The sequence below is a fragment of the Bombus impatiens genome, unplaced genomic scaffold (genome assembly GCF_000188095.3).
Source record: "Bombus impatiens unplaced genomic scaffold, BIMP_2.2 scf_0118, whole genome shotgun sequence".
In the NCBI taxonomy this organism is placed as follows: domain Eukaryota; kingdom Metazoa; phylum Arthropoda; class Insecta; order Hymenoptera; family Apidae; genus Bombus; species Bombus impatiens.
The window spans coordinates 35,302-45,620 of record NT_176537.1 but is presented as its reverse complement, the minus strand read 5'-3'; the positions used below and the strand labels follow the sequence as shown (position 1 = coordinate 45,620).

Genomic DNA, 10,319 nt, shown 5'->3' with positions numbered 1-10,319 from the left:
GATTATATTAATAACAATTTGGTTCTTTTACCATATGTATATTTAAACATAAGTTTATTTTTTAAAAACAAATAATGGGAAATGGTAATGGGAAATATCTCTCATAAATTATATTAAATATTTTTGTACTATTGAAAAACCTTAGAAATAAATATTTTTGGGAAGTTTCCGCTAATATTTTGCTTTGTACAGGACATATAAAAAAAAATAAAAAACGTAAAATAATGAACGTTAATAGTAACCTGATCAAAGTCACCAAATATTTCATATAACATTGGCATGAAAATTAAATTTATAAAAAACACACTTAATAGTAATTCATCACAAGAAATAGTACTTTTTAATTAATATCAGGTGTAGCAAAAGAAGAATTTTTATATGTTGTAAATAAATTATATTACTTTATAAAAAAGAAAGAAAACATTTATGTATTTTCATAATAATTTATAATGCTATGACAAAAGTGTAACGATAAATGTAACTTTTATCTCGTAAAATAAAAGTAAAATCGTGAATATTGTAAGAATATTATATTCAAAATGTTTGTGTTTAAATATGTCATTGTAATAAATAAACGAAAACGTATCCTAACGAACAATACGAATGAATATGAATGATTAAAGAATAAACATGGACAACAACCAAACATAGCGGCAGATATGGATAGTATTGTGTTACATAGAGGGTGGTCCGTCATTCATGATACAAATGTGGTTAGACAGATTCTATGACCCACAATTGGATCCTAGTTACTAATAAAATTACAATTGCAAGACACGTAGAATTTATAGGTAATGGTGATAATTTAGTAGGATTTCAATGAGAAGATGGACTAGAGAATTGCCGAACATTAATGTGAGTAACTTTGCAGGCATTCGCCCCGTGGTGGAAATGTTTGCTTTGTTGTTGATGCTTATTCCTTTTACCGTCCATCAGTCTCTTGCTTGATCATTCCTATTCCATTCGACTCGGTTAGTACTTCCGAACTGTCTGTAAAGATTTTGGTTATTTCCTCTCACGCGCCCCCCACAAATAATCCCTCCAATCCGCCGTCCGCAAGTTGGATAGGCGCGTAGCCCTATAGCGCGCGAAGCCCTATAGAAAAAGCCGACCTGTTCGCTAAACACTTGTCAAAAGTATTCAAACCCCATTCCCCCAAAGCCGCCGCGGACGTTACTGAATACCTGCACACCCCCTTCCAAATGTCCCCTCCTATCGAACCCTTCTCCTCGGCAGAGACTATAGAAACAATCAGTCGCCTAAACCCCAAGAAAGCAGCAGGGCACGACCTAATAGGCAATAAAGCAATCAAGGAACTTCCCATAAAAGGGATAGCACTCATCACGTCGATTTTTAATGCTATTCTTAACTATATATGAAACTAGCTTCTATCGCCCAATCAGTCTTTTACCTATCCTGTCTAAACTATTCGAGAAGATGCTCACGAATCGACTTCTACCACTCCTAGAGGACTTGAAAACACTCCCAGATCACCAATTCGGCTTTCGGAAACAACATTCAACAGTAGAGCAAATTCATCGCATAACCCACATGATCAGCCAAATCCATGAAAATAAAAAATATTGCTCAGCGGAATTCCTAGACATCCAACAGGCATTCGACAAAGTAGGCATGAAGGGCTACTATACAGGCTTTAAAAGATCCTACCTCGCTCCTACTACTCCATCCTAAATTCCTACCTAACCAATAGACAATTCATGTTTAAATGCCTAGACGCCACTTCCGCAACATTCCCAATAGAATCCGGCATACCCCAAGTGTCCTCGGACCCCTGCTGTACTCCATCTACACTGCCGACTTACCTATATCAAACGAGATAACAATTGCAACAGCGCTATTAGCTATCCACGCAGACCCGGTAATTGCCTCATCCACTCTCCAGCGATGCCTCGACTCCATGGAAAAGTGGTTTCATAAATGGGACTTCAAAATTAACGAAAAAAAAATCCTCACATGTAACCTTCACTCTCCGAAAACAAATCTGCCTCCAGGTCACCATTAAGACCGTAATAAAACCTGTCTGGACCTACGGAATCCAACTATGGGGAACAGCAAGTAACTCCAACATTGAAATACTTCAACGCTTCCAATCGAAAACGCTAAGATCCCTAATTGATGCACCTTGGTATGTTACCAATGAAACAATACACCGCGACCTCAAGATACCCACAGTTCAAGAGGAAATAGCAAAATATAGCGACAGATATAGCAAAAGAGTCAACAAACACCGAAACCCCCTAATCACTGGACTACTTGATACGATGGACCAGATCCGCAGGCTGAAGAGACACTACCCGCTACACCTAAACGATAGATTCAACTACTTATTTAAATTAAGTAATATTTAATTATTTAAAATACTTACTTATAAATTATACTTATCTATAATAAGTATTAACTTATTATAAATAATCAGCCATGTCACTGCGCCACGCCAGAAAAACTACTAAAAATTCTCAACACGAGAATTGATTGTAATTTTAATAAATATGAAAAAAAAAACTTGTCGCACTTACGGAGGCACCGGTTCTCACGTCCGCATAGCTCGACTGCTCGAGCAGAACTAACATAAATGAAATATGAGCTAGTTTGGCCATTTCCTTGAGGTTTCTTTCTGTTTCGTCCTGACCTTCTCAAATTATTTTCTATGTCCTCAAGTTTTATCGTTTAAATCTGAATGTTCGTCAAAATCCTTTTCTGTTTCATTATATGAAACTTTTTTCCCTATTTTTTATATGTATAGAAATAATAGCGCGTATGCACTTAAAATGGACATACTATATACGTTATGACTAATGGCTTATGACTGTTTAGTGTAATAATAACGGTATCTACGTGTAGACTCTATTTTAGAAAACATGACATTTCAAAAAGGATATTAAATTGAAGTTAAGTTTCAATTGCGACGGACAAAGAATCGAATCCTTCTGACCATACGTTTCACCGAGGGTCAAAAGATAATGTGAAATAATGTTTAATAGCAATTCGATGTACCGCGTAGTTACTAAAGTCGATGATGCGTGTGATTTCGATACCCAATTTTTCAGAGATTTCTCGTAGCGAATCTGTCGATCGACTGAACCCGTCTAACCTTTCTTATTACCCTTTTCACACCTTAGAAGTTGGGGGAAACTTCCTATTGCTGAATAGGAAGAAATCGTGGGTTCGTGAGGCTTTCGTTTAAAAGATTTCTGCTTCACGTTGGTCCCAAGTTTTCCATAGTCTAAATCGAACGTACGATCTCTAAATAAATATGAATGAAAATATGTTGCGCGAACATAACACCTCCTCTTTTAGATGGGATATCGTTTGCTAATATGCTTCCACACTCGTAGATCGAACACGGGGCAGGAAAATACTGAAGTGAACTGTTCCCCGTAGTATGCGCGTTTCTATGTATATATATAGGACTTATCGTTTACGCGCTTTATTAGATTTCCTGATTCTCTTAAGTGTGACATTTGACATCAGTCACTGTTTTCATCGGTTGAATGGGCGACCAGCGGGCCATTCTTCCATTTGCACGATGGTTTCCTCTTGGTTGAATTGACTTTAGTGTTCTCGATCTTGAACTAAGATTCGGCACCTGTTGTTCTGAGACCGTGTGTTTGGTTGCCCCTTTTGCCTCTTTTAGCGTCGCAACAACTTGCTCAATAAAAATACGCATATAGTCATTCAAATCGCGTGAATAATTCAAAGACGGGTCATTAACGAAAGAGAAATAAATTCTCCCGTTCTTCTTAACGAAATTAGTTCGTTGCTCCGTTATGAACCAGTTTAATTTATAAAAAATTTTTACGTCAAAATTAATAACGCTCCAGAAGATTTATATCCTGTGAACGTCAAATGTCTTAGCCAGGTCATCAAATTTAATGTCATATTGAGAATGTATAGCCATACCATACGCAGCTTTAATAAAACAATCTTGCGAGAGTCTCGTACATCTGCGCTTGGTTGACACAGGATACACGTAATCACGGAAGGTATTCTCTCCGATCTTTCCTTTTCTCAGTAATGCCCGCATGATGGCTACCCTCTGTTTTACGCGCGGAATCCCGCACGTCGACACAAGGCACGCAGCAGTGTATGTTAAAACGATTTCTTTTCACGTGACGCACATAGTTCGCCCCAACATCCACTATGTACGCCTCGTCGCCTTCCAACGTGCCTTTTACGTTATTGTGGTAATGTAGGTTACGCAAAACCCATTCCTCACAACACAACCGCGAAGCCGCGGACATGGCATGAGGATGGTTTAATTTCCCAGTTACAACCACATCTTTATCTAATTTGTGTTCAAAAATAGCAGTAGTATTTTTTATCAACGGAACCAATTCCGTTTCTTCCTTAACAAAAGTGTCTCGCTCTAGTTTCGAAAAAGGCACATTAGTATGTAAGAAACATTGACACGCACCCATCAAATGGTAGTCACACTTTCCAGCTGTTAACGTCTTTCTTTTCAAACCGAATATGTTGTCTTCAAAAAGCAAAGCCCTCATCTGGTCAGGAGTCAAAAAATTTGTGTGTTGATTTAGATACCTTCTCAATTCCGACAAAAATTTTTCTTCCTTCTCGTTTACAATTTCGGTTTCAATGACGTCCAAAGAAAAATTTTGAAAAATTAAATAAACTTCAGAATTCCCTTTGTAGCTGCAAAAGGGATTATAATAAACAATTTTCCCAAAACAACCAGACAACGAGGATATGTCCAATTTAAAAAAATTACCGTGCTTAATTCCCGCCAGGAAGAAGAGCCTGTTTCGTTGCTTCATCTTTTTATTTTTAATGCGCTCCTCAGGGTACCAAGCTTCACTAAGTGTTCGAATCTCGGTAACCCTAATCCTCCGTAATTTTTCGGAGCGTAAAAGAACCCGGTGGCGGTCGATGGCACCAAATGCAGAATTGCTTTAATTTCCTACATGACCTCGCTATTCATAAGCTCCAAGACACCGTCGCTTGGTAGATTAATGAATAAGTTGTAAATGAATCGAGGGAAAATATACTTTGTCAATAATTCGATCTTTTGGCATGGCTTCAAGGACCCTACTTTTCTCACCATGCTCAGAATGTCGGGCACTACTATGCCACAATGGACGGCTTCCCATGGACTAATTTTCGCACCCATATACCTGAAGGCTACGTCTGGGTCTATTGCGGGTATTCTTGTGTTGTTGATCTTTATTTCAGGGCCCTTTATGAATCAGGTGTCCTTTTTGTCTACCACCGGGAACGCTTGAGTTTTCTCGACCGATATATTCATGCCCAGGCTCTCCAGGTATTTGTGAAGCTCGTCCATCTGGCATTGTGCCTCTCTCTCGTCTTCACCAAGCAAGACGATGTCATCAGCGAAGGTCAGCACAGGAATCTTGTTTCCTTCATTAATATTTATGCCCGCGGTACTATTCTTTTCGATTTCTTTCAGCAGCAGCTCAAAACATAAGTTGAACAGCCGCGGTGACAAAGGAACACCATGCTTTACTCCCCTGAGGATTTCAATCTCGACCTCTATATTGTCTTTTGTTTTTACTTGATCTTACATCCTTTATACATTTTCTCTATGACTTCTATTATAGGGGTCGGAACGCCTTTTATCGCCAGGCAAGGTCTTGTAGCGGCACTCGACAGCACAAATACCGCTACTCGACATAAACAACTAACGGGCGACGGTAGCGCAGTGGTTAGCGCATTAGGTTACAAACGTTTCGGAACGCGGGATCGAATCCCGGCGACCGAAGTCCGATTTTTATTCCACGATTCTAAATAGGAAGAAAATATAGCAGTACCCCCAGCAGCGACATCTACAGCCACCAGTCACAATCATCACGGACTCGACTCATCCTCTATCTTAGTCTTATCGCAAAATGGGGTATCATATTTTGAAGGCCTTGGAAATATCCACAATTGTGAATACACCCCGCCCCCGATTTCTCTTACTGTAATTCAATGCTGCATTTAATAGATCAATGTTAACTTTACATCCGCTCTCGGATGTGAATCCATTTTGCATAATATTTTGAGCGATGCCCTCTCTCAACCGTCCGTCGAGGATAGATGAGAAAATTTGGCCGAGAATTGGGCCTATTGTAATTGGCCACCAATTCTCAACTTTGCTTCTATCTTGGTTAGCTTTAGACATTAACGTTCCTTCCATGCGACCGGAAAATAGAAACCATATCATAGTATATTGAACACTTTAGCTATTATTATCGGTAGGCCAAATATTTGGAGATGTTCCTTTAAAAGTCCGTCTGGCCCTGCCACTGTTTTATATCGAATTCTTTTATTCTCTCGCCTAGTAACAACTCTGAGGCTTTGCTTTCTGGAATTATAGGATTTGTGGGTCCAATTCTACCCCACAGAGCTTCATAGAACCTCTTCACTTCCCTTGCCTTTGGCGGTTGCCTGGCTGGTTCTAAGTTGGCTAGATCGTTGTTTATAATTACGTCGGCCAACTTTTTTGGATATTCCTTGAATATCTCCTGGTAACGTGCGTAGGAGTTCCTTTTTCTCTTATTTCTGCTTGCTTTTTTCTTTCCTTGATCCCTTACATTATAATTTGCCTTCTGATTATATCGGGGCTTATCTTTTACATTACTTTTATTTCTTAGTGCTCCATACAAAGATGTGCCAATAAAATTATCCATTTTTTCGATTAAAAATTGTCTGTTCTCTTTTGATTCGGCCCAAATTTCATTCAATGTATGTAATGGGTGCAAATATTCCTTAACACAGGGGGCACCTCGGTTTGATTTTCAATCTCAGTTTTAAGACATTGCCGCCACTCGTGAACCATTGCCTCATTAGTTTCGTTTGTTTCTGGGCCCGCAGACGCCATGGATGGTTCAACGAGATCGCACCCGCCCTCTGTCTCTAGGGCTACCTCCTGAAGACCCCCTTCCATGTTTGCAGTTCTTAAGGTCTTCCTTTTGCTTCTTATTTGCTCAGCAGTTTTCGTTGTTAAAATTTTGCTGATCTCTAAATTGGGGTATTTGTGATCTTTATATATTGCATCAAGTTCCTTCAGGAGAGTAACCTCTTCTACTTTCTATACTCTGTCACTTGTTTCCTCTGTCCGTCGTCCCCCTTCTTTTGATATTTCTGACAGCAGGGTGCGCATGTCGTTCATGAGTCAATAGCCTTTTTTGGAACCCGAAACTCATGGGGAAAGCGTCGCATTTAAATCGACCCTCACTGGCATTGCGGGGGGTTTGCTATATTTTGGAATATGACATCTTGCCCCATGGAGCTTAAAAAAGCTTTTTCCACATTTGAAACATCTCCATTCAATGCGGGCATCCGCATGATGTAGACTAAGGCGCTTGTCCAGGTCTCGCAACGTCATAAAGAAAAGATTGACTTCCCTTTTCTTGCAGACTAGACAAGCAACCTTGTCCCCCACTAACGGCACCACCATTTTAAATGTCAAGTCCAGGGACATAGCCAAGACGTCAACGATGGTCCTTTTCGAAGCGGATAAATCCGCCACAACGCTTCCGGACCGACGTTGCGTACATGTTACCGCCGATAGCACGGGGAGGTAGGAGTGCGACTTGAACAGATGAGACCTAAGTCTCCCATGCTTCCGAGCAACTCTGACTCTCCAAGGGACCCGCAGTATGACCGTTTAACAGAGGTATGCTGCTTACAGCCCTTAAGAGAGTCATAGTTACCCCCGCCGTTTACCCGCCCTTTTTTGAATTTCTTCAAGTTGACATTCAGAGCTTTGGGCAGAAATCACATTACGTCAACAACCTTGGGGTCTATCGCAATTTGGTTAGAGACAGCCAGGCCGGGGATTCTCTTATCGGTATTAACTCTTTTGCTACGGCGATTCTGTTCCACGACTGAATTGGACCCCGCGCCGAAAGTATACGCATTGTTTATCTTAGAAAAAAAGGACTTTTCTTTAAAACAATATACTCATAATTTCAACATAAAAGATATATCATAAACTTATTTAATGGGTATAAAGAGTCTGATTAACAATTGAAAATAGTGAAAGAATAATATACAGTGACTAATAATTCAATTTAGTATGATATGTTTTGAAACATAAAAACACACACAACCGAACATCACATTCTTGGCATTGATAACGAGATTCTCGTCTTTTATGGTCTTTCGCACATCCAACACATCTTCGTGATGTAATTTTTCCTGTAGCTTCATAAAGTGAAGGAAAATGTCTTCCGTTGAGTCTTGATGAGTGATTATTTCCGGATGTAATAGGACGTCGGGTTGTTTTTTCTGCTATTTCATTAAAATTTGATCTATTAATTTTAGTTGAAATTTCGCAATTGATATTGTTTTGTTGGTTTTCAATGTGTACAGACAATATGAATTCCATAAACACGTATGAATATACTGGAAGAAATATTTTTTTTGTACTATTTCGTTATTTTGCGAGTAGAATTTATAGTGCTGATGGCCATGTCGGTCCTGTCTGCAGCACCCATAAATTTATTATAGTCGTGTACACAAGATGGTTTCTGTAAAATTTCTTGTGCACTGTAGTGTTTTGGTACATCTACAAATTCTTCTGTATGTATTATTGAAATTATGAAAATCTCTTTTTTATCGTGCCATTTTATGTCTAATATATTTACAGGCGAGCGGAAGCACGCTTCTCCTTTTTGTAATTTTTCGCTCATTTCTGGTATTCCTTCTTTCCTCTCTTTTACGGTGCCACACGCATTTGTAAAACTTTGTATAATATATCAAATAATGCGGGGCTTGTGTACCAATTGTCGACGTAAAGGGTGTGGCCTTTACCTAAATGTGCTTCTAGGAGGGACATTACATTACTTCCTGATTTACCACAGTCTTTATGTTCGGGTCCTATAGTAGTACCAGCCTTCGTACAATAACAAAGTCTTGAATGTAACCCGTCTTGCAGTCACAAAGAACAAACGATTTATCCAGCATTAGGAGCAAAAGAGTTAATATAACCTATTAGCAAAGCTGATCGGTAGTTTTGTGTGTACATTTTTATACATAATTTGTAAACTAACGATCGCTAGTTATATGTATAGAAAAAAAATTGTCCACTACGTTGAGCCCCGCAACATATTTCAATATCATCCAAATTGTAAAGAAATTAGCGTCCAGACAAGTTGCCCAAAATGGTGATTATTCTTAAAATTTCCAGCAGTTCCCGTACTAAACCACCAGTGTCGTTACACTTCTATATTGATACAAATCACAAATAACTGACAAATGCCATCTCTTTCGCGAGGATCCATCACACTGCATATAAGGAAGTGTAGGTGTTCTTAGTTGCATATAAAAATGCATTATAGTTGCAATCGTAAATTATTTATCGTGGTTTATACATGTTCGCGGTTTTATCGAAATATTAATCCTGAAGAGGAAATAGATGGTGCTTAGTCTACTTTGAATTCATTTAAAAACATGATATAAGTTATGATTGAGATCAGATAAATCTCCATCAAAGTTGATCGACGATTAGACGTACTTTGGCTCTATGATTCTTCGCTAATTCTAACATAAACAGGTCAACTAAGAGTCTATGGTATTCTCATCGCGCCCTACAGATACAAGGAATTTAAAAGCTATGTGCAATTTGTATATAGTATATAAAATTATGTAAAATATTTGTATTGGTATGTATAATAGCTCCAGCGGTACAGTCCCATGCAATGCCTCGGGCATTTCCGTTTGAAACTCCTGAGCTGGCTCGTTGTGACATTGAACCAAATCGGACAGGCATAAGTCGGGATAGGATTATTGCCAGCAATTTGTACAACAGAAGACTACACTTCACGTAGAGATGCTTTGAGAAGAACGAACCATTATTTGTTATAAAAGTCTTTTCTGATTTATTTTACATTTGCGTTTTAATATGCTGTGTCATCTGTAATTTGCAATACAAATATATATCCTGATATTTGACCATTTTCTTATGCGGGACGGATAGGGGCTATTACCAGTGATAAGAAATCAGTGAGAATGTCGAGTCATATCACAGTTGAAATTAAAATGTCTAGACATGCACAGCCTCAAAGAGATAGACTGACACTTTCTAGTACTTATACAGAGCTTTCAGTTATCACAGTAAACCATAATTCGATCGAAAACTTTCTGTGGCTTGGAATTAATTTTTGACGTATGCATTGGCGCTGCGCAAATCAGGAGGTCATTAGCAAATATCAACGCGCATAGGCTAAGGTTGCTATTGAGATAGAAGAGGCTCAAGGCATGACTAAAATACAAATTCCCTGCTGCAGCCTGTCATCCACCCCGAAGACGACATTATAGTTTGCACTATCCAATGAGAC

General features: G+C 38.8%; 1 long non-coding RNA gene across 1 annotated transcript; it reads right to left on the bottom strand.

Moving 5' to 3' along the window:
* Nucleotides 1–4,777: 4,777 nt before the first annotated feature.
* Nucleotides 4,778–9,797, bottom strand: LOC105680268. The gene is made up of 3 exons (XR_001101985.3): nucleotides 9,707–9,797; nucleotides 7,073–7,079; nucleotides 4,778–4,863 (listed from the first exon to the last, which is right to left on the bottom strand). It is a non-coding gene; the product is annotated as an uncharacterized LOC105680268 (long non-coding RNA).
* Between the last annotated feature and the right edge of the window lie 522 nt (nucleotides 9,798–10,319).